Source organism: Cervus elaphus, chromosome 5 (assembly GCF_910594005.1).
Source record: "Cervus elaphus chromosome 5, mCerEla1.1, whole genome shotgun sequence".
In the NCBI taxonomy this organism is placed as follows: Eukaryota; Metazoa; Chordata; class Mammalia; order Artiodactyla; family Cervidae; genus Cervus; species Cervus elaphus.
Genome location: NC_057819.1, coordinates 19,530,631 through 19,555,754, shown reverse-complemented (window position 1 = coordinate 19,555,754; position 25,124 = coordinate 19,530,631). Strand labels below are relative to the sequence as shown.

At 42.0% G+C, this 25,124-nt stretch overlaps 1 protein-coding gene across 4 annotated transcripts in view; it reads left to right on the top strand.

Moving 5' to 3' along the window:
- Positions 1 to 25,124, top strand: part of CLIP1 (CAP-Gly domain containing linker protein 1) — a 114,203-nt gene that overhangs the window by 5,559 nt on the left and 83,520 nt on the right. The gene's annotated exons all lie outside the window — the stretch shown is intronic.

The following is a 25,124-nucleotide window of genomic DNA, read 5'->3' as shown; positions in this document are numbered from 1 at the left end:
TTGAGTGAAAGAAAACTTTTTTTTTTGTAAAGAAAACTTTTTATCACTAATTATTTTTTCAGACATGGGTGACTGGAAAAAAGTGTATTGCTAATTTCTGTTGTAAGGCATATGTGGCTTGCCTGAGTTTCAACATTGAGAATCTAGAATCAGTCAAATTTAGATTAAAAAAAAAAATTTTCTAGTGAAGTGATCCCTTTTTTGAGGTTCTTGGGTTTATTTTCGCCTTGGATACCCATTTTGCAAGGACCTTTGCATTTTAATAACATATACTAGTCATCCTATGATATGTGATTTCAGTGCATAAGATATAAACACACATATTAAAAGACAGAGAAGAAAGCATATTATCCATAATCCTACTGCCCAGAGAAAATTATTTCAGTGTTTTGGAGTACATCCTTCTAATCTTTTTCTTTATACTTAAAAAACGTCTTTATGGCTGGATCTGTATTTATATATATATATATATATTTTTTTTAAATATTTTTATTTATTTAGTTTTGGCTGTGCTGGGTCTTTGTTGCTGTGCCGGCTCCTCATTGCGGTGGCTTCTCTTGTGGAGCACAGGCCCTAGGGTGCGTGGGCTCCGTCGTTGCAGCTCCCCGGGCTCTAGAGCACAGGCTCATTAGTGTGACACAGGGCCTTCATTGCTCCTCTGCATGTGGGATCTTCCTGGATCAGGGATCGAACCCGTGTCTCCTGCATTGACAGGTGGATTCTTTACCACTGAACCACCAGGGAAGCCCTGTATTTCTGTTTTGACATGATTAAAAGTGTAATATTTTCACAGGAAATACTCTCAGCGCACCAACATGGGGGGAATCAGGACTACTTTTAAGTTTGAGGAACTTCCCTGGTGGTCCAGTGGTTAAGAATCCACCTTCCAATGCAGGGGATGAGGGTTCTGGCCCTGGTTGGGGAACTAAAATCCCACAAGCCTCGTAGTGCCAAATTACTTAGCTATATGCATGCTTTTATATTGGTATAAAAATACTTTGGCCACCTCATGTGAAGAGTTGACTCATTGGAAAAGACCCTGATGCTGGGAGGGATTGGGGGCAGGAGGAGCAGGGGATGACAGAGGTTGAGATGGCTGGATGGCATCACCGACTCGATGGACATGAGTTTGAGTAGACTCCAGGAGTTGGTGATGGACAGGGAGGCCTGGCGTGCTGTGATTCATGGGGTCGCCAAGAGTCGGACACGACTGAGCGGCTGAACTGAACTGAACTGAAAGCACTTGCTTTCTCCAGTGAAGTTTGAACCTTGGGAATAAAGATTTAAGAAAAAAAAAAAACAAAACAGTTTGCGGTCCTGAATTTGCTTCAGCCCCAGCTCCGTGAATCTTGTGAAGTTGGACTAGTTGCTTGACTTATAGTCTCTCATTCTGTAAAGTGGGGGTAACACCTGTCCTGTTCACCTCATGGGGTTGCTGTCTTAATGTGGGGATGTTGGTGATGATATAGTGCTAAGGGAGTCACCGGCGATTTCAAATATGAAAGAGGCCCAGGAAGACAGAGGGAAGACCAGTCCTGTGTCACTGATTGACTCTGAGTCACCTGGCATATTTTGCAAATGGCTAGATTTATTATGGTAAAGCTTTTCAGATGAATGTGACCAATCGAAAGTGTTCTGTGGGATGGGAGAAAACCCCAGAAATACTGATTTATCAAACATCTCTTGAGAGCTGTGCGTAATCTGTGCTGGGTACAAGCAGCTGTCTCACCAGGTGAGGCAGCTAACAATGGGCCAGTTAGAGGCTAACGTGGAGGCATGCTGGGGCCCTGGAAGACAGTCCGTTTCACACGGCTTGTTGTTTGGTCCCTAAATCATGTCCAACTCTTCTGTGACTCCATGGACTGTAGCCTGCCAGGCTCCTCTGTCCATGGGGTTTTTCTGTGTGTGAGAGAGGATTAAGGAAGCTTGCAACCAGTCAGTCCTTAAGGAAATCAACCCTGAATATTCGTTGGAAGGACTGATGCTGAAGCTTCAATACTTTGACCACCTGGTGTGAAGAACTGACTCATTGGGAAAGACCCTGATGCTGGGAAATATTGAGGGCAGGAGGAGAAGGGGGCGACAGGTTGAGATGGTTGGACGGCTTCTTTGACTCAGTGGACATGAGTTCGAGCAAACTCTGGGAGACAGTGAAGGACAGGGAAGCCTGGCGTGCTGCAGTCCGTGGAATTGCAAAGAGTTGGACACAACTGAGCATCTTAACAGTAACAACAAAGTGGGAAGTAGCTGTTGTGTTTGGCATTGATGGAGATGGAGGGTCTCTAGGCAGGGATGGGTTAGAGAAGACATTCTAGGCTGGATTGGATTGAGCAAAGGCATAAAGAGTAGCCTGCTGAGATCATAGCAGATAGATGGTCTACTGCTCTGTACTTTGAGGGCAGGTAATAGGAAGTAAAACTAAGACGTTTGGGTTTGTATCAAGGAGAGGCTTCCCTGCTCTGAGCAGGAGTCCCTTTTATTGGTCTGTAGGTCCATGGGGTCGAAATGAGGCAGACACGACTGAGCACAACACAGCAGCATTTTTATAATCATTAAGTTTTTGCAAGTCTTTCTTACGATGATTGCTCAAAACTATCTGGTTGTAGGCAGTAAATAGGAAAACTTCTGGGTATTTGTTGTTGTTCAGTCTCTCAGTCATGTCTGACTCTTTGTAACCCCATGGACTGCAGCACTCCAGGCTTCCCTGTCCATCACCAACTCCTGGAGTTTGCTCAAACTCATGTCCATTGAGTCGGTGATGCCATCCAACCGTCACCCTCTGCCGTCCCATTCTCCTGCCTTCAGTCTTTCCCAGCATCAGGGTCTTTTCCAGTAAGTCAATTCTTCACATCAGGTGGCCAAAGTATTGGAGTTTCAGCTTCAGCATCAGTCCTTCCAATGAATATTCAGGGTTGATTTCCCTTAGGATTGACTGGTTTGATCTCCTTGCAGTCCTAGGGACTCTCAAGAGTCTTCTCCAGCAGCCAATCCCAGCTCTGTTATTACTTTGTTACTTTATTCACTTTATGTTTATGCTTTCTGGAAGATCTGGTTCAAAGTGATAACCTCTGGAACTTAGTTTTCTCATCTCTGAACTGGGGGTAAAAGGAATTTCAAATAGTCGTCATGATGATTAAATGAATTAATATCTGTAAAACAGTATCAGAACTCTTCTCTCCCCTTTGATCCCTTGTGTCTTCCCATATGCCCATTCCTAAAGGAAGTCGGGGTTCAGCACCTCAGTTTTCTTCTCTCATGTAAGTTGAGTGGGGGAAAACCCACTTCTACTAGTCTCGGAAATGGAAACCTTATTTCCTGCCATGTATAGAAAATTACTTTGAGTTGGAGTGCCTTGCCACTGTCTAAGGGCACATTTTTAGACAACAGCTTGCACTGACGAGCTTAATTTATGAGGAGCTAAGTATTTTGCATGGGGTAGGAACTTGTGCTTCTCATGTCAGAACTTGTGTCTTGCCAAACCTCAGGCCCTTTTGTATGTTTGTCAGTTTTATTTCCCACTGTTTAACTAAAAGGAGTTTCTTCGTAAGATCTGCTAGAACTTGCCGTGTGTCTGTGTGAAAGATTACATACAAAGATAAAAAATAACCAAGAATGAAGTTGGGTTCTTTTTTTTTTTTTTTTCTTTTTTTTCTTCTTCTTTTTTTTTCTTTTCAGAAGTTGGGTTATTAAGATCCAAATGAAACCAATTCCTAGTTTCCATTGACAACATCAGGGGTGGTTGTACGGGAAAACTGTCTTAGGGACTTACTGAATAAATTTGAAATAGCCAAGTATCCTTCAGGATTGTGCAAACTGAAATTTGGTTATTTTTTTCCATTCCCTCTAAAGACCTGCAACTATTTTTTTTTTTCCTTTGGCTTGCGGGATCTTAGTTCCCTGGCCAGGGATTGAAGCCGGGCCCCCATCAGTGAAAGCGTTGAGTAGTAACCACTGAACCGCCTGGGAATTCCCAGCCTGCAACTATTAAAATTGCTCATTTGCAAAGTAAAAGCAAGAAGGTTTTTATAAAGAGGCCAAAAAAAAAAAAAAAAAAAAAACAAACCAGTGAGGAAGTCACTGATTCTTCTGTTGTCTGTGTACCCTTTTCCTGTTCAGAACAGCTGGTGAGCGTTTGCATTTGGAATGGGCCACGTGTGACTGTTGAAGGGCAAGTGAAAAGTATGCCAATTTTGATTCCTTTGTGAAGGCTGGAAAAGGAAATGAGTTTTAACCTGCCTTGAGATTGATTTACTCATCTCATTGCTGTTTATAACAGACCAGAAAACTTTTATTCATCTGCATAGATGAAGGTCAGGAGTCTTTAAACTGGAGACTGGGGTTTAAGTCCTGGACCATTAAGTAACTGTGACCTTGACAAGTGGTTTCACTTTTTAGAATTAGTTTCCTCCGTGATGAGGAAGTTGAACTAGATTGCAGGTCTCTTCTAATTCTAAAATTTTATGATGCTATATTAAGCACATTTGCTCCTTTTTACACAATAGTATAATTGATTGCGGCCGACCTATTAAGTAAGTTCTTCTGGGAGATACTAACCAGGCCTAGTCATTCCAGTTCCTTATTTAAGATCTGTCTCTAAGCTGGTGGCATTAGAGTTACAGAATCGTAGGAATTTTGTGAAAACTTGTATAAATGAGTAGAATAGCTCAAATTGTTCAGCTCTTTAAAAAAAAAAGGCCCTTTGCAGATGGAGGAACTTTGGGAGACTGCTTATTTTCTGTTTATCTAAGTAACAGGAACAGAAAATAAGTCTTCGTTCAAACTGAACTGTGCAGAGACACTCATAATTGCAGGCTGATGCGTCATGGCTCAGCATTCCGTCTTAAAAAAAACGTCTAATGCTGTAGCTCTCTTTGCTTTGCTTGGGTTTTGGCACCCTCCCCCTCCTTTCAAAAACAGCTGTAGACTTGGAAACTCTGGGTCCAACTTGTGTTTGGTACTATGTCATATATGCTTCAGAATTTAAAAACATGTAATTTTCGAGCACAGAATAATTTTTCAAAGGGTTATGTCTCTTTATTGACATCCTATTCTGACTTTATTTGGCAGGCACCCTTAACTGAGTGTTGAATCATTTAACATTCTACTTCTGACTTTGATGGAAAGATGTAAAACTTTCTGTTTACCTTCAGCATTCTATTGTGTGGTAGTCTCAAACCAACACTTAAGATTGGTAGACTGACTTTATAAATTCCTCGATAAGGGCTCTACCAGTTAGAAATTGAAAGTACAACTTCCTTGTAGCACCATTTGAATTAAGAGGCCAATTAATTTTCTGATCCTTCCCTGCTTGTGTCAGCCCTTGAGTGTCTAAATGGGTTTTTCACATTGATCCTTTTAGGCAAACAGTGACTACACTGTTTTCATCTTGTGTACTTTATCCTTGGCTAGAGATGTGTAGTTTGTGTTTTTAATCTTTGTGTTAATTTTAAGGCTGTTGGAGTCCGGCCTGTTTAAAAAGTTATATATTGTGTATGAAATATATATATAAATACTTACCTAGATAAGTTTCAGTGAAAATGAGTCTTTGTGGTCATCCAGTACAATAGGGTGGCAAAAGGCTAAAGAAGACCCAGAATTTTGCCTCCTGGACTCTTCATAAACACCAGTATTTCCTTGAGGATTTCTACCCCAGAGTAACCCATCAAGAGTTCTTTGACATCTGGGTGGTCCTGTAGCTGTTGTCACTCTGGATAGCAAGGGTTACTCAGGGGTTGGAAATCTTTGAGGAAATACTGGTGTTTATAAATAATTCTTTTGACAATGGAATTTAAAAAAAAAGACATGTCTTTAATACTGGATAAATATTTGTTAAATAATCTACCATGTGAAAGGCACATTGATCTGAAGTCAGCAAATGAAGACAGTGAGGATCATGGTTTTTTGTTTGTTGTTTTTTTTTTTTGACAAACCCCCTCCCCGCCCCATGTGGGATCTTAGTCCTCTGACCAGGGATGGAACCCATGCCCCCTGCAGTGGGAGCATGGGTTGCCAGGGAAGTCCTATAAGGACCATATTTTTAAGGAATAGCTGCTAGTGCACTTACTCAGATACATGTCTCCTGGGAGTTAGTATAAGTCAACCCTATAAAAACAAGGTGGTTAAGTTGGTAGATGTGGGACTGAATGGAAGTACTGGAAAGCGGCATTACAGTTAAGTTGGTATTTTTTACATTTTCACTTCACTCCTGTCTCCCATGTCTCCTTTTCTCTTCCTTTAACTTGCGTTATTGTTTTGTGTCATGCTTTATAATGATTTCTGAAAAGTATAAATTTAGCACTCCATGAATATAAGTTATTACCAGCTCCATCTTTAGCTTGTGGATTAACCGTAAACTTATCAAAAGCAGTACCAAAGTAACTTGGATGAACTGTGAGAAAGGCATCAGGCAACTTTAAGTCCTTAGAAGGTTTTGTGTCTTTAGCCAGGTGATCTTTGGAGAATGCTTGTAATCTTCCGGTTAGACTGAGGTGCTGCTTTTTCTAATTTATATGACAAATTAAATAATGAATAGTAGTTTTCTGTTTCAATTTTTACCTTGTATAGGACTTCTTAGTTTGAGTCTTAGTCTCCTGCTGCTATGGATGTCTTAAGATGTTTCAGACTCTGTACTGTGTCTCAGTATTTCATGGTATTCTCTTTCTTTTAATATTTATTTTGTTTATTATTTATCTGGCCATGCTGGGTCTTAGTTGCAGCATTTGGGATCTTTGATCTTTGTTGTGGCAGGAGGGATCTTTAGCTGTGGCCTGCATACTCTTAGTTGCAGCATGTGGGATCTAGTTCCTTGACCAGAAATCAAACCTGGGCCTCCTGCATTGGGAGCATGGAGTCTTAGCCACTGGACCACCATGGAAGTCCCTTGATGGAATTCTCTAAGGTGTTTCCAGATGCTCTGGCCTCCTGAGCAAATACCAGACACTGCCTCCCCACCCCTCTATCCCCACCTTTAGGCATATTGCACGGCAGGACAGTCAGCTCTCTGGAAGATGGATTCTCTCGTTTCCTCTCATTCTACAAGCGAAAGTGGCAATCTTTCACTTCTTGTGTATGTTTATTTTGGGGAGGGTTGTGTGACTTTTCCCCTGGCTGGTCTTCCCCGCTAGTCCCTGGTGTTGGAATGTTCTGCTGGAGGTGGTGGAATAAGAAACAGAGGGGCCATCTGGATCTCTGCCTCTGTCATCACCCAGCCTGAGCAGACTTACCTCTTGCTTTACCCTTTAAGCCAACCACTTAGCTGCTGCTAAAACCAGACGCCTCCAGTTCCCTGCTCACTCTTTATTCTAGTTTATCTCACTTGGTGTTGCAGTGATGTGAAGCAGTGGCTCTTTTGTGGCCTGTGCCCTAAACTGTGTCTGGTGACATCACACACATTTTCTCTATGTTCTCGGGGCAGGCTTCCAGGAGGCCTGAATCTTAGGATGACCGCAGGTGGCTCCATGTCACTCATCACTGTTCCAGCACATTGAACACTTGCCAGATACTCTGTCCCAGAGGAGATGTGCCTCTCCTCATCCCACAAGACGTGTTCTGTGTCTTCATTCAGTAGACTGACACGTTTCCCCGGTGTTGATACTTGGGACAGTGCTTTTTCCTCTCTGAGTCTTACTTTTTAGCCACTAGATTATCTCTAAATCAAAGCCAACTTACTAAAGTTCACGGGGGAAGGAACAACAGATGAGTAGGGAATGAATAACTGACAGTGAGGTCTCATCCTTGGCCCCTCTTTCTCTCCTGTTAGTCTTCCCCTCCAGTCTCTGGTCCTGTCTCTCCGCATGTTCTCACCCCACACTTCCCTGAATTTGTGTTGGCTTCCTGCAGTCAGAATGCCAGAAGCAGCTGAGTGTGGAGCCGCCTCAGTAGAAAGATGCTTTCATTCGCCTCTTTGTACTTGAAATGCTGCCTCCTGCTCCATCGCCCTTAAATCTGCCAGGTGCGACCTCTCAGGTTGCCTTCTTGTATCCTGAGACACACTTATTAAATTTTCATCTGTAACTCAGTCTCTGATCTTTGCTTTGAGTTTTGCGTGGGTATGTTTTCAAACTGTGTTGAGCCATGAGTTTTACTGGGCAGTGCCTTGTGCTATAAGCAGGGCTTCTTCATGCATCATGTATCCCTGTCAAATAGATATTTCAGAGGTCCTCTTACTGGAAATGTCATTTTTTTTTTCATCTTTATCTTAAGAACAACTAAATTACTCACAGCTTTACATTCAAGAGCTTATCCATTTTTCCTTTCACACGTGTGCTGTAATGTGATCGTTGTTGCTGTGTTGTGTTAGTTGCTTCGTGGCGTTTGACTCTTTGCGACCCCGTGGACTGTAGCCAGGCTCCTATATCCATGGGATTCTCCAGGCAAGAATACTGGAGTGGGTTGCCAGTCCCTTCTCCAGGGGATCTTCCGGACCCAGGGATCAAAGCCAGGTCTCCTGTATTGCAGGCAGGCTCTCTACTGTGTGATCCTCCAGGGACGCCTGTAATGTGGTAGGAAAGATGAACGTTGCATACCCAGGGGCACTCGGATATCTGATTGGCAAGTTCCTAATCTATGTCAAGGGGAGAGCGTCCTTATTGTCTGCCTTACACATAGTTCTAGAGCCGCACTGCCCAGTACAGTAGCCATAAGCCATGTATGGCTGCTGGCAAGTCCAAGTTGAGATCTCAGTATAAAATACATAATTGGACCTTGGAATATTACTCAGCTGTAAAAAGGGAAAAATTGTCATTTGTAGAGATGTGGATGGACCTAGAGTCTTCATAATAAGTCAGAAAGAAAAAAAAAAACAAATACTGTATATTATCTCATACATACGGAATCTAGAAGAATGGTACAGATGAACCTGTTTGCAGGGCAGGAATAGAGACATAGACATAAGGATGAACTTGTGGACACAGAGGGGAAGGGGAGGGTGGGACAAATTGGAAAAGTGGTGTTGACATAAATCCAGTACCATGTGTCAAGTAGGTAGCTAATGGGAAGCTGCTATATAGCGCAGGGAGCTCAGCTTGAGGAAGGCTCTCGAGGGAGGGTGCATATGTATACACACAGCTGATTCAGAGTGTAAAGCAATTGTCCTCCAATAATAAAATGGAAAAATAACACAATTGGATTTTGACCTAATATAAAAAGAAGATAAAATAACTGATTAACAGTTTCATATTGATTACATTTGAAGTCATATTTTGCATATATTTGGTTAACAAAAATAGGTTATTAAGTTCATCTGATATTTAAAATTTTTAAATACATTGATTAGAAAGTTCAAAATTTGTCTCACATTTGTCTCACATTTTATGTCTGTTGCAAAGAGCCAGTATCTCTGTGTCCACAGAGGAAATCTAATTCGAGACTTCTAGCTCTTACACAGCATTCACTGGAGGTGGTAATTGAATCGTTTGCCCAAAGCCTCACTGGTCTACTTTTTGAAGGAGATCCCAGGGTTGGGAAACCCTCTAATGTTGTTGTCTTCATCAAATGCTTAGAAGGTGAGATACAGGTTGCTTCAGGTTGAAAATCCTAGTATTGCATCATTTTAGGGGTTCTTGTTTTGTTGAGTCAGTTCAGGACTTTTTAAAACTCTTACTGTGTATCAAGTACTTTTTTAGGCTCTTGGGATGCAGAGACCAATTTCATCCCTGACCAGGAGAAACTTAGTCATCGCACAGTGTACAAAGCAAACTGATTCATCATTCAGTTATAGAAGACTGCATGGTGGCTCGGGCAGTCCAGAGAAGGAGAGAGGGCAGGACTCTCAGAGGAGACCGAGAGACGAGATGATGTGTCCGCTTTTATTCTTCTAGAGTCATTTCCTGTGTCCCCCGGAAGCCCTGGCGTGAGGGGATGAGCAGTGGAACATGGGCCTTGGGTGCATAAACAGGCATGACTCTGCATTTGCCATATGAGGACTTTCACCTCAGTTCAGCTGGGAGATGAGAACTGTTTCACTTGGCCCAGGCAAGCCCATCAGCTTACTGACTGGGTTTTGATATCTTTCTGTGAAGCTGAAAACACTTGACTTACCTTGTTTTTACTCAGGAATTGAAGAAAATGTATAAATGAACTTCAGCTCTAATTGTGTTTTATGTATGTACAGACATATCAGTGTGAATGAAACTGAAAGATGGAAAGAACTGAGTGACTTGCCTTTCCTTGGTATAAATACAAGTCAATTTGGAAAGTGACCAGAGTGTTGTGTAAGTGTTTTCAGTGGGTGAAGCAGGGGAGCTCAGGTTACACAGCGTCTCCCATGGTGGGGTGGGGAACGGCCAGTGACACCGCAGACACTTACATAACCGCGACTTCAGGGGGACGGAATTAGGCTGTGAATGAAGCTCCCGGTCTCGGGAACATGATATTAAAACACAGCCATGTGAGTTTTTGTTACTAACTTGACTTGAAAATCAGCTTCAGAAACATTTTTTCTCTCAACTAGACTTTGCCTTATTCTCAGAACTTCTTTTCCCCTTCCCTTCTAAGTGCATAGACTTAACATTTTAGGATTAGACGGACGCTCAGAAGTCTCAGCGTGCAGCCGCCTGCAGCTAAGACACTTCACCTGCCTGATGCTCCATCTCTTCCCGGGCACCCAGCAGGGCTGAGCAGAAATCCAAGTGCCCAGGTGCCCACTCTGCTGTTGTGGGCACCTTGTTTTTGGAGGCTCAGCATTAAACTCCCTCTTCTGGCAGGTTAAGTTCATTGCAAATTCTTCAACTCTTCCTTGGCCTCCCAGCCGAATTTCCAAATTTCGTAAATATAGTATTTTTGTTTTGCTGATGGGCTGTGAAGGGGCTGAAGGGAAGTGCAGGAGATCTGATTTGCCTCAGAGGATGCTGGAGAGCCAGAGGAGAGGCAGTGCTTTTCGGAGGCTGATCTTATCAGGTGTGGTTCTTTCTTCCCCGACAGGCAGGGTACTCTTAACTCTGGCAAAGTTGAAGTCACGGTAGCTTTCCTTTCACTTTCGAATCCTTGCTCTTTCACTTAGGGAGTTTGTATTTGAATCCAAAACAGTAGAACTACAAAAGGACAGACTTAGAAACTGATCTTATTTAATGAGTTATCCTTAGCATGCCGTGTTCCAGGAAGGGGTTAAGTGCTAGCTGAAGGTCATCCAGCTGGGACGGAATCCAGCTGTCTCATTTCCCAATCTAACCCTCTTCTCATACTTTTCTTTTTTTGGAGCCACATTTTTTTTTTTTCACATTGAAAAAAAAAACAGTAAACAAAAACAAAACCCACAAAGCAACAGCAGAAGAGGGAATAAGACCTTAGGAAATCAGATAAGAGTTATGAAGATGATTATTCCTTTTCACTTGGACTTATAGTTTACACCCCGCTTGTTGTGGGGGACTGCTTCTTTTGAGGAACTTCTTGTTTCTGTAAAGTGCTTAAGCTTTTTTCTTTAGGTTATGAGGGGTGAGGAAAAAGGTGGAGTTTGAATTTTACAAAAATATCTTCTATAATAAAAACTTCTTATTGTGGACAGTTTCGTTCACAAATGTAGACAAGTAGTCCCATCACCACCTAACTCTTGAACGTTTATCAACTCACCATCAGTCTTATCTTACAATCACACTTGTGTTCTTTAAACATATTTTTGCTCTTGCCAGTAAAACGTCTTTTTGCTTTTAAAAAAACACAGTACTTTTACTTGTCTTTCATATAATCATGCTTTTTGTAGTGTGAAGCATTTCTGTCTCAGGAGCTTATCCTCAAATTTATTTTGAGTTTACTTAGCTGAGATGTTTTCCAAGGTCTCAGCAGAGTTTTGATCTCTTTGTCACTTGGTAAGAAAAGCTAGCTGCTGTAACAAACTCCACTAATTTTAATGACTTAAATGGATGGAAGTTTATTTTCAGTTATAGAAGAGTCGGGGGTAGGTATTTCATGGCGGGTGAATGAAGAAAAGTGATGCAGGAATTCAGGCTTCTTTGGTGTCCTCCATCCATGCTTTTGAAGTCACCTGCTCATTTCCATCAAGCCACCAGAAGGGCCAAGAGTGGGAAGATTTTATGGGAAAGGCCTAAAAGTATACACGTTGCAGGCCCTGCTCTTTTTCCATCATCTATGACTCAGTCACATGGTCACACTGAGCTGCAGAGGGAGCTGGGAAATATGGCCTGTGACTCCAGGAAGAGAAAGAAGTAGGCTTGGTAAACACCGAGCCTGTCCGCCTGGGTACCCACTTCTTATTGCTCACACTGGCCTGTTGTGCTGGTTTCTTTTTCCTGTGCACACAGCACACTAGAGTCTGCTTCCTCACTCCCTGGCCATAACCCATTTTCAGTTCCGTTCAGTCGCTCAGTCATGTCCGACTCTTTGCGACCCCTTGTACTGTAGCACGCCAGGTTTCCCTGTCCATCACCAACTCCCAGAGTTTACTCAAACTCATGTCCATTGAGGTGGTGATGCCATCCAACCATTTCATCCTCTGTCATCCCCTTCTCCTCCTGCCTTCATCTTTCCCAGCATCAGGGTCTTTTCCAATGAGTCAGTTCTTCACATCAGGTGGCCAAAGTACTGGAGTTTCAGCTTCAGCCTTCCAATGAATATTCAGGACTGATTTCCTTTAGGATGGACTGGTTGGATCTCCTTGCTGCCCAAGGGACTCTCAAGAGTTTTCTCCAACACCACAGTTCAAAAGCATCGATTCTTTGGTGCTCAGCTTTCTTTATAGTTCAACTCTCACATTCATACATGACTACTGGAAAAACCACAGCTTTGACTAGACGGGCCTTTGTTGGCAAAGTAGTGTCTGCTTTTTAATGTGCTGTCTAGATTGATCATAATGTTTCTTCAAGGAGGGCCTTAGGAAGCAGCCCATTTTATTGTGACTCAAAAAAAGTCATTAAAAATCTTTTTCCTGGGACTTCCCTGGTGGTCCAGTGGTTAAGATTCCACACTTCCAGTGCAGAGGGTGTGGGTTCAATCTCTGTTTGAGGAACTAAGATCCCACCTGCTGTGTGTCTTGGCCAGAAAAACAAAAAAAATATTTTTTTCCTGCTTAAGTAATTATATCTCTTCATTAAATAAAATTTGAGAAATCCAAGAAACTCCAAAGGAGGTATAAATAATTATATTTGCTCATTAAATAAAATTTGAGAAACCCAAGAAAACACAAAGAAGGTATTAAAACTACCAGTAATCCCATCACCTGGAGATAATGATTATTAATCCTTTGTTACATTTCCCTCCAATTTAAGAATGTCTAACTCATTGGAAAAGACCCTGATGCTGGGAGGGATTGGGGGCTGGAGGAGAAGGGGATGACAGAGGGTGAGATGGCTGGATGGCATCACCGACTCAATGGACATGAGTTTGAGTAAACTCTGGGAGTTGGTGATGGACAGGGAGGCTTGACGTGCTGCGATTCATGGGGTCGCAAAGAGTTGGACACGACTGAGTGACTGAACTGAACTGAATTGAACCACTTAGAAATAACAGTAAAATGTCACTAGTTCTTTCTTTGTTCTGGGTTGCAAATTCCAGAACTCCTGGGGTGGTGGGGAACCACAACAATGACAACAATCTGGCAATTTTGGCTTTTCTTAGGAAAGAGACACTGTGCAGAACTGTGGTGAGGCTTTGTATTTCTGGCATTTTCTTTTCCTTTTTTTTAAAAAAAGATTCTTGTTTATATTAAGGGCTTCCCTGGTGGCGCAGATGGTGAAGAATCTGCCTGCAATGTGGGAGACCCGGATTCGATTCCTGGGTCAGGAAAATCCCCTGGGGAAATTATTTTTTTAAATAATTTTATTTATTTGGTAATTTTTGACTGAGCTGGGTCTTCGTTGCTGCTCACAAGCTTTCTCTAGTTGCGGCAGGCGGGAGCCACCCTTCCTTGCGGTGCATGGGCTTCTTACTGTGGTGGCTTCTCTTGTTGCGGAGCACAGACTGTAATGCACTGGCCCAGTTGTTGTGGCCTGTGGGCTTAGTTGCTCCCTGACATGTGGAATCTTCCTGGACCAAGGATCAAACCCATGTCCCCTGCACTGACAAGCGGATTCTTATTCATTGCACCACCAGGGAAGTCCTGGTGAAGTCAACCTCTAGCTTACACATCAGAAGCCTCCATCTTCTTAGTAAGTAAATATTGGACTTGGTGAAGAGGGATGTAGTGGAGTGGTGAGACCAAGATGCCATTTTAAGTTCATGATTTACTTCCGCCTCGGTTTTCAGAATTCTTAAACATAGCTTAATTTCCCAGGAGAGAATACTAAGAAAAAGTGTTTGAAACTGAACCGAAATAACAGCTTGCAAACTTGAAGTCTATAAAAATATGTGCCTGGTGCTGAGCTAAGTCCTTAGCTTAGGGGGATGTGCTGTTCTCTCTCTCCTGCATTGCCCGTGCTGGTGTGTAGTGGAGAACGAGCTGCTTCATTTTACATAGGACGATAATTTCTTGGGAGGAGGTACTTTTTTTGAGTTATCAGCTCCAGATTCAAGGCTACAGAACCTCCTGGTTTTCCTTTAAAGTGGTAAGGTGGCATCCTAGAGGCCGACCTGCGTCAGAGTTCCTGTTTGTGATGTCAGCATCATGACCCCACAGCCAGGATTGCTCAAAATATTTGCCCAGCTCCTGCCAGGATATGAGCTGAGGCCTGGCCCGATTCTACAGACACCATCAGGTATCGGTTTGTCTCTTTTTGCTGGATTTGTGTTGACTTTTCTGCAACTTCAATAGATTAAAAAGTAAAGACATTGACATTGGGCCCTCCCTATTTTATTGAAAAAAGAGTGTATAATGGTAAGAAGATCACCGTTTTAAAAGCACTTCTGGCAGGACATTTGAAAACAAAATGCAATAGAAGAGCAGAAATATTTTAACCGTGTGGATGGGTATGTGGCTCACCAGTGGCTCTGTTTGCTATGAAATTTGCTGTCTGTTTTCCCATTCCCTGCAAATAAACATAACAAGTTTTTGTTCTGTGGAAATGTATCTATAGCACCAGCCAAGTAGTAGTTTGAAATGATTAGACTTGTTTGTTAGTGGTATGAATTATTTATGACCCGGAGGCCTGAATTCTGACACATCACAATTGAGAAGTTGTCATCATTTGGTTTTGAATGTATTACTTTGCTCTTTGAACATGTTTTAGTTGGAGTTGGAAGAAAAGGTGGTGGTCCACACAGATACCCAGAAATCTAGTCTCTGAGGGTTAATACATAATAGAATTTTCTAAAGAATTGTCTGTCTTTAAACAGACAAAAACTTCAGGAACCTGTGTTCCTGTGTGTTGGGTGTTAAGCACTTGATAAATTAACCCCTCCTATTGTTTTTAATTGTCTTTTTTTGGGGGGTTTCACCCCAGGAATCGAACCTGTGCCCCCTACAGTGGGAGCTCAGAGTCTTAACCACTGGACCTCCGGGGAAGCCCCTCCCCCAGCTATTTTTTATTTACGTAGATATTGGACCCTTTCTCTTAGTTTGGTTCCATGAGTTTGAATTGAGAGATCACGTGGCCAAAATTCTGTTGCTGTTGTCATCGCTTTTTCTCCCCGCAAAGCATGTCAGTATCTGAGAGACTCAACATTCCAGTTTCTGGATTAGACCTCTTTTTAAAGCATTATTCTGTGTGTGCTCCATTTTTTTTTCCTCTGTTACAGTCACATGGCCCTATTTTCCTAAACACATACGACCTAGAGTCTCAAAACACTTACTCTTTGAGACTAGGAGCCCTTTTTAACTTCACTTGGTGTGTTCCCTTCCAAATGTGTCTGAGGAGTCTCTTGGACTGTGATGTCTTTAACACAACTTTTTAGTTTTTAATTATTTGACTGCTGAATCTTAGTTGTGGTACGTGGGATCTAGTTCCCTAATCAGGGATCGAACACGGGTCTTCTGCATTGGGAACACAGAATCTCAACCACTGGACCACTAGGGAAGTCCCAAGACAACTCTTTGGAAATGAGTTGCCCTATACATGTAGGTTGTAGACCCCCTAACTCACCAAAGTCAGTTTTATCTACGGGTACAATATGGAACTCCTGTTTAACTGCTTTAGGTCAGTGTTCACTGTTGAAAATATTTCTGTGCTTTCGGCATGTATTCTAATGCAGGGAGAACTGAATCTTTAACTTTTGAAATTTTGTTTGCTTTGCAAGACCTCTTTCATGGAAGGGTTAACTGGGATGGAGTCTGAATGGTAGTGGGTATTTGCAGTTGGGTGCAGGGGGTCTTTTTGAAAAGATTTCTTTACTGATTTTTATTTACTTATGGCTGTGCTGGGTCTTCGTTGCTGTGTGCAGGTGTTCTCCAGTTGCAGAGAGCAGGGGCTACTCTCTCGTTTTGGTGTGCGGGCTTCTCATCGCGGTGGCTTCTCTTGTTGCAGAGCACGGACTCTAGGCACATGGGCTTCGGTAGCTGGGGCGTGTGGACTCAGCAGTTGTGGTGCGTGGACCCAGCTGGCCCACTCCGTGTGCGATCGTCCCAAACCAGGGATCCAACCCATCTCTACCACTGAGCCACCAGGGAAGCCCCCAGAGGCATCTTGAAATGGCACTGTGTCAGTTTCCTGGGGCTCTAGCTCTGTACATACAGAGTACTAGCTCTGTATGTCTTGTATAAAGTTAGATGGCAGTAGAGTCACCTTTAAACTTGGGCTTCATTACTGGGTCTTTTTTGTGGTTTTTTTTTTTTTTTTCATTTCCCTTTCAAGGTCCTGATAACTAACTCACTGTCCTTACTATAGTAAAAAAAAATTTTTTATCTGGATGTTTTCAATATTCTAACCTTTACGAGGCAGGTGATAGGTGATTGCTTATTAAATTGCTTACTAAAACGAAGAACTACAGCAATTCTTTCTGTGTTTGGAGAAGGCTATAGTCTTGAACTGTATCTTTAACCTCTGAAAACTTGCTTGTTTAGAATGGGAGACTGATTTGTATGTAATTTCCTGTCCAGTAATGTGCAGTGAGAGAGGTTCTATTTGAGAGGAAAGTGGGGTGCTTGGATTCTTAGTAATAGCTGGTATTTGAGATGCTTTCTATGTCCTGGCATTGTTTTCATCTCGTGAAACTTCCCCCCCTTGCTGATATTTTCCAGTACCTTAACACACTAGCCAAATGGGTAGCAATCCTTGACTTCATAGAGGGTAGAAGACATTTCTTTTTTGTTGGGTGGAAGAACAGTCCTTCTTTCTGAAATCCCACCTTTAGGTAAAGCTGACATTCTCAAGAAGTACAATACTACACTTCTTTTTTAGAAATACCAAAGAGGCTAGATCTGGTTAGGTTATTTGCTTCCCTGAAATAAATATCTTGTCCTTTTGTATTTGTTATCTAGATCAGATCTTGGAGTTAATCACAAACACAGGTTATTAACCCACTTCAAAATTTTTGCATATTTCAGGCCTGGCTTAAATAAACCTGTAGGTTACACAGAAGCAAAACAAAAACTGTTCTTCTGGTGTTGCTGTTTGACAACAAGGATTCCTGGTTTTAGGTGGAAATGTAAACCTTTGGGTGAGAAGGAGGGAGGCACAGGGGACTGTGCCGCCGAGCCGCCTGCGTCCTCGGGCCCTTCCCCCCGCTGCATGGCTGGTTCTCGGAAGTAGATCTCTCTTCTCTGTCTGGCATTTGAGAAGCATACAAGCAAAATAGTGGCTATTGTTAACTGCTCAGAAGTGAGCTGTTCAGTTCTAGAGACAAACATTTCACACATGGCTTTTGGCTTGAAAAAATGCTAGAAGTATGGCACCAGTCAGTGGTATAAATAAAAGGTTCTGGGGGTTGGTGTGTGGTATGTGTTGCAATATTATAGTTTGGAAAGTGGGATAATAAAATAATGTGACAGACTTAAAAATAAATGAAAAAAATACACCAGAACTTTAGTTGTTTCATCTAGGGAGGCGTTGTTCACTAATTATAGTGATAAGCCGTCCATAAACCCTTTTTGGAACTCTTGGAATTGGCCCATGTGCCTTGGATACATTTTTACTATGTTCAGTAATTGCACATCATTGTATTTGTGAGGTTTTTGGATTCAGGTTTTGGAAACAGCTAGTAGTATTTTTTTTTTTTTTTTTAGCTAGTAGTATTTTTAAGAGCCAAGTCCAATGAAGAGTATTGAGCCATTGAGATTGTTGGTCACTATTGCCTTGGGTCACTATTAAGGTGCAACTTAAAAACTGTCTCTGAAGTTATTTCTAAATGAAGAGATAAAAATATTTTTGACCAAAGCAGTATTATTCAAACAAACTTCCTGTTTCCTCAGGTGTTTACTTTGAAGGACACTATTTGGCACATAGATGGCACATAGATGGAGGTGGCTGTCCAACAGGGCCATCCAGTAGAACTTTATATGGCGCTGGAAATTATTCTGTATGTTGCATTGAGGCTGTTGAGCACTTGAAATGTGGCTGGCATGACTGAGGAACTGAATTTTTAACTTGATTTCATTTTAAAAGAATTTAAACAGTGCATGTGGGTAGTGGCTACTGTATTAGAGAGTGCAGACCTAGAACATTTAGCTTCCTGCTGACTTATAAACTAGGGTGAGCAGCTGATGGTAAGAAACCAAAAGTTATCAAGCCACAGTAGCTTGTCAAATATCTGATCCGCCTCCCCTCTTGCAGTGTGAAGAGTAGTAGAAAAGTCTGGAATTTGTCATTTGTATTCAGTGCTATCTAATCTTTATAGCCTCTCCCAAGTTTATCTTGGCTAAGGTATTATCCGAAATGTTTTAGATGAGAAGCTTTCTTTGTGTTTGCAGTTTAATCATTGTCTTTTGATGCTCCTGGTTCTTCCCTGCTGGTTAAGACCTGTCTCAGCAGCCAGCCCTGATCTGTTACCAGCACCTGTGGCTGCAATGAATGAAAATTCGACTTGTCCCCGGAAAAGAGGCTGCCAACTATGTTAAAATCTTTGCTTGGTGTAATGGTGGTTAGGTTAAGATAATGAAAGGAACAAATGAAATAAATATAAGGCCTGAAGGGAAACTGTAGACATCTTTTCATTTTGGACCAGTAGATAAAAAAAAGAGAATCCTGCCCCCACCTGCCCCCTACTGCATGGCTTGTGGGATCTTAGTTCCCCAACCAGGGACTGAACCCAGGCCACAGCAGTGAAACCTCTGCGTCCTAACGATTGGATCACCAAGGAATTCCCTCTAAAACTCTTTCAAGTCTCTTTCCTATTTAACTCTCTAAAGTGATTTCTTACAAGAATCTTCTAATGTTTGCCATACTGAGCATCTTATTCACATGCTCTATACCTTTCCTCCTCCCTTGTTTCTTTTCTGAAATTTTTTCTCTCTGCCTTTGAAAAAAAAAAATCCTGACTGCCAACACCTGTCCAACGCTGTTGCTGACCCCCACCCCCTCAAATTCTGCCTTGCCCCTGAAGTCTTTTCTTTCTACCTCAGTCCACTTCATCTTTGCATCCTCTAAGACACTTGCAGGACCATCACATCCTGTAGTTTGGTATTTCTCATGAGTGGCATTGTATTTTTAATTATTATATATTTGTGGGTCTTTTCTCTCCAACTGCATCATAAATTCTTGAGCTTATGCCTGTGTTATATGTTGTTCTGTCACCTGTGGCAAGCACCAAAAATAACTTTTTAAAATATTGGTTACGTCCCAACTGGTTTGTTAACTCATTTAAAATATTGAGACTATTTTTTCTTATTTTTATGTAGTCAGCTTTGTTTATAAAGTACAACTAGGGATATAAGGATGACTAAAATACAGTTTCATCCCCCCCAGGGCATGTTTAATCTGGTAGAATCTCTAGGGGGCTTCATAGGTGGCTCAGTGGTAAAGAATCCACCTGCCAATGAAGGAAACGCTGGAGATACAAGTTCGTTGCCTGGTCTGAAAGATCCCCTGGAGTAGGAAATGGCAACCTGCTCCAGTATTCTTGCCTAGAAAATTCCATGGAGAGTCGGTTGGGCTGTAGTCCATGGGGTCTCAGAGAGAGTAATGACTGAATGACTGAACACACACAGTTGTACACACACAGAATCTATGGCCATATAGACCCAGCTCGGCGTGCCAGGTGATAGGAAAGAGATAAAGACTTAGTTCTATGGGAAATTGAAAGAGGAACACATTTTCATTGGTGAAAGGTTTTGTGGGGCAGCTGCGTCCCTAATTGGCCCTTGAGTAAGGTTTCAGCAGATGAAAATAAGTAGGCTTGGAAGTGGAGAAAGAAGTGGCAGCCCACTCCAGTGATCTTGCCTGGGAAATCCCATGGACAGAGGAGCCTAGTGGGCTATGGTCCAAGGGGCTGTTGCAGAGTTGGACACCACCTAGCAACTGAACCACCAAACCACCAGGCTTGGAAAGGGCTTTCAGGACTGAGTGAAAAATCTGAAACAAAAGCATAGAGTGAAAGCACCAAGACTTCTATAGGAATAGTTGCCAAATCGGTCACGTGGGTGATTCGTGTGTGGTCATGTGGGTGATTCATGTGCGTGTAATTGAGAAAATGAACCTCTGATCTTATCAGTTGTTCAGTAGTGTTTCTCAAACGTCAGCCTCAGAACTATCTGAAGGGCTTGGAATGCAGATAGCCTGCCCCACCCCTAGAGTTCATTTCAGTAGGTTTGGGGAAGATCCCAAATAATTTGCATTTCTAGCAAGTTCCCAGGAGAAGCTGTTGCTGCTGCACATTTTGAAAAGTGCTGGTAGCTCCGTTCCATCTTATATCTGCCTTAGAGGAATGTCCGTCTTACGTATACAGATACCCCAATGTCAATTCATCATTGTGTTCACGTTGCTTTCCATACCTCCATCTGGTCTTGTATAGATTGTAGGCTCAGGCTTCTTCCATCACTCAGCCCCTGGCACAGTGCTGTAACAATGCAGGTCATACAGGGGTAAACCCTGTACTTGCTAACTTGATTTCCAGATCTAAAAATGATCTGAAGGGGAAGCACACGCTTCTGGAAGCGCTTAGGAACTGGGAAGCCCTCTGTGGCTCAAAATGTAAAGCAAAAATGCTTACGGTAGCAGTTCTCAAATGTTTTTTCCTCAGGACCCCTGTACATCCTTAAAAATAATTGAGGTCTCCAAAGAGTTTTCATTTATATTGGTTTTATCTTTTGATATTTACTATATTAGAAATTAAAACTGAAAATATTTTAAAATATTTATTAATTCATTAGAAATAATAATAATAAGCCCACTAACATGTTATATGTCTTTAATGAAGAGTAGCTATTTTCTAAAGTAAAAAAAGAATTAATGACAAGATGGCATTGTTTTACATTTTTGTCAATATCTCTAAATGACTGGCTTTAACAGAAGACAAGCTTAGTAAAAGACAACTCCTGCATTTGAACTGTAGTGATACATTGTTTTGGTTGAAGTCCATGAAGAAAATTGGCCTTATTCAGATTTATAGGAAAGGCAGAGCATTTTCAGATACTTATGGATTTTTTTCTTTTAATACTTCTCCAAAAACTTGATAGGTTGTAGTTTCTTAAAGGTGAAATCTCAAACTGTATGAATGAACTTCTTTCATTACATAAAAATCCACTGGTCTAATTTGTGCTTAGAATGAATGTGATTTTGTAACATTATACATGGTTGGTTGGAAAAAAATTGACTCACTGAGTTATGAGATCTTGCAAATATTGGCATATTTCATTTATACAATATAATTATATTTGTTAGTATTGTCGATCTCATGAGAAATACCTGTAGTATGGAGACACTCTCAGGTTCACAGAGGATGTGTGAATAACTTGAATTTTGTTTGTCAACAAATAATTGTTTTCCTTGAAGTGACAGGCTCACGTGATTCATTTTTAAGGAAATAGCTGCGGGATACCAAGTCTGAGTAACCATAGTTTCTGGTTGGGGAACTAGATCCCACATGCCGCAACAAGATCCCTCGAGCTGCAACTAAGACCCAGCACAGCCAAAATAAATAAATTTTTTTAAAAAAGAAAATAATTGGGCTTCCCAGGTGCCTCAGCAATAAGGAATCTGCCGGCCAATGCAGGCAATACAGGAGATGAAGATTTCATCGCTGGTTCGGGGAGATCCCCTGGAGTAGGAAATGGCAACCCACTCCAGAACTCATGCCTGGAAAATCCCATGTACACAGGATCCTCGTGGGCCTGCCGTCCATGGGGTCTCAAAAGAGTAAAACATGACTGAGCATGCATGTACGCATATCATAGTGTTCTAAGGCTCAACTGGGATAATAAGGATAACATTTATTTCTAAATGATAATATTCTGGTGGTGTGGTCTTCACGTGTTGAGAGGGTGGAGGGGGTCTTACCTTAGATCCAAACTTCTTGATTAAGTGACCATAAGCATTAGAATTTCAAATATTCTTAATGTGTTAGTGAGGCAAGTACATCTCTTTTCTTTTTGCATGTGTTTTGGAATTGATTCATTTCAATATGACATTGACTGACCTTGAAACATTGTGCAGAGCAATCGTTTCTGGGTCATTACATTTTGTGGGTACCATGACCAAGAACTTTGATCTTTTGTTTCTCAGTAAATTGATTTTTCCCCCCCAAAAGCAAGCCTGACATGGCATGCATTAATAATGCATGAAAAAGAAACTTAAATTGGAAGATTTAAAAGCCAACATTGGTGATGTTGCTCCTAATTCTTTTATTGAGACATAGATTTTTCTCCTTCATTGAATCCTGGTCACAGTTCCCCTGCTTTGGGATTCAAGTGGCTCAGGTGGATTGAGAGCCAGAGGCACAAAGATTAGACAACAGAAGACTTAAAGACCCTGAGTTTATGACCATTCTTAGGTTCCTGATAACAACACAGGCCTAAGAAACAGAGGCTTTTAGGGGGCAGCATTTTGTGAGCTTAGAGTGTTGAGCTGCAAGGTTTGAAACTGGCTGAGGCTGACTTAGTCACTTATTGTGGCGGTTTTCAGAATTTCTCTTTAGGGAGGAGCACTTGACGTGAGCTCAAGAATTCACTGTTGCGCCTGAGTGAGGTGTTTTAAGGAATGCTTCACTCTCTCTTCTCACCACTGTAATAGCTTTTCCAGGACCTTTGTGCCTCCTCCATCTGTTCTGTCCTTTCCTCCCTGATTGGCATCACTTTATAATGTTGGACCAGGGTGAAGAGTTGGCAAGACACAGACCCCTTGGTACCCTGCACTTAGCCTATGCCCATCCTCCGCAAACATATTTTGCACGTGCAAACCACCTTTTTGGCACCAGGGACCGGTTTCATGGGAGAATTTTTCCATGAACCGGGTTGGGGTGGGAGATAGTTTCAGAATGATTCGAGTGCATTACATTTATTGTGCACTTTATTATTATGACATTGTGATATATAATTGAATAATTAGACAGCTCACCATAATGCAGAGTCAGTGGGAGCCCTGAGCTTGTTTTCCTAAGCTCAGGAGGTAATATGAGTGATGGGGAGCGGCTGTTAATACAGATGAAGCTTTGCTTGCTCACCCGCTGCTCACCTCCTGTGCAGCCTGGTTCCTAAGAGGAACCAGTCTGTGACCTGGTGGGTTGGGGGACCCCTGGTCTAGAGGAGACTCAGCCAAACCCTTCCATCTGTCTAAGGCAGTAGCAGGGGCAGGTACCTCTGCTTGCATATGACAGACTGTGGGTGGTGAGGATCTAGCAGTAAAGCACATGGTTTCAAATCTGAGTCAGAACCACCCGACCTGGTGCAGAGACTCCCAGCCCACTGCCACGATCCTGGCAGCAATGGCGATGGTGGTGATAGTAAGGAGCCGGGGAATTTTGTGTTAATAGTCAGAATAGGCAACCACTGTCTTCAGGGTTCACAGAGGTTCGGTATCTGTTAATCACAATCTTCTCTCAAACTGCACAATTTACCTTTGACTTAAAAAAAAAATAAAGCCACTTTTGTGCCATTTTGAACCCTCTCAAGAACCATGGGAGATCTGCAGAGTGAGCCTGACGAAGCTGCTGTCGTGGTTTGATTTCCATTCAGTCTGATTAGCTTTGATTAGAAAAATGTAAATGGCTGTATTAGTTTCCCAGGTCTGCCATAGCAAGCGACCACCAACCTGGTGGCTTAAATCTGTTCTCCCAGCTCTGGAGGCCAAAAGTCTGAAACTATGGTGTCGCCAGGGTAGGCTCCTTCTGGAGCTCTGAGGGAGAATCCATCTCAGGGAATCCATCTCAGGCTTTTCTCTTAGCTTTCGGTGGCTGCTGGCCACCCTTGGCTTGTAGACACATGGCTTTAATCCCTGCCTCCGTCTTCACCTGGCTGTCTCCTCTGTGCTCTTCTCTTCTAATTAGGACACTTGTCCTCAGGTTTAGGGCATGCAGGTCATCCAGGAGGCGCTCACCTCAAGGTCTGTTCACAGATTCCAGATGATATCTCTTTTGGTCAACAGATTTTCCTTTTTTTTTTTTTTGCCTCATGTCTTGTGGGATCTTAGTTCCCCAACCGGGGATAAAACTGGGCCCCCGGCAGTGAGAGCATGGTTTCCCACCATTAATATAGACTAATATAGTTAATATTAGCCTATAGTTAATGTAGACTCGTCCCACTGGACCACCAGGGAATTCCCAGATGGATATCTTTTGGGGAGGCTGCCATTCAACCCGCCACAGGGGTCATGGGGCCACAGCAGCACCTCTGTCAGCCCTGGCTGTGTTGTTTACTGATGCTGCACATTGCTTGTAAAAGAGAGTGAAGTCTGTGCTTCATCACCCAAACTCAACTAGCAGGAAAAAAAAAAAAATCACAGAATGCAATCATTTGAGAGAGTGTCAGTAAATAGCATTTTTCTGTTTGAATTCTGTTTTCTTAGGTATTATGTCTAGAAATATTTTTCTCTATTCCAAAATCCAAAGACCTTCTCTCTTAAAGAGCAAATGACAAGGTACAGTTTTGCATGAGCCCAAAAGTTGTAGATTCATGCTTGGTCTTGACTAAATCAGATGATTGTGTTTCTGTAAACAGAATAAAGATTATTTTTCTTTATTACTTTCTAGATACGGCTTTCTTCTTACAGAGTTTGCCTTTGAACCCTCTCTCTCATTTAACATATATGTGGTTTTATATTGAGTTATTATGTATTTCTGTGGATTAAGCTATATATATATAGTTAATATAGGCTTGTGCTCATAAATCTTAAGCAACAAAGAAGTGAATGAAGTGAAAACTGAAAGCCAACTCTGTT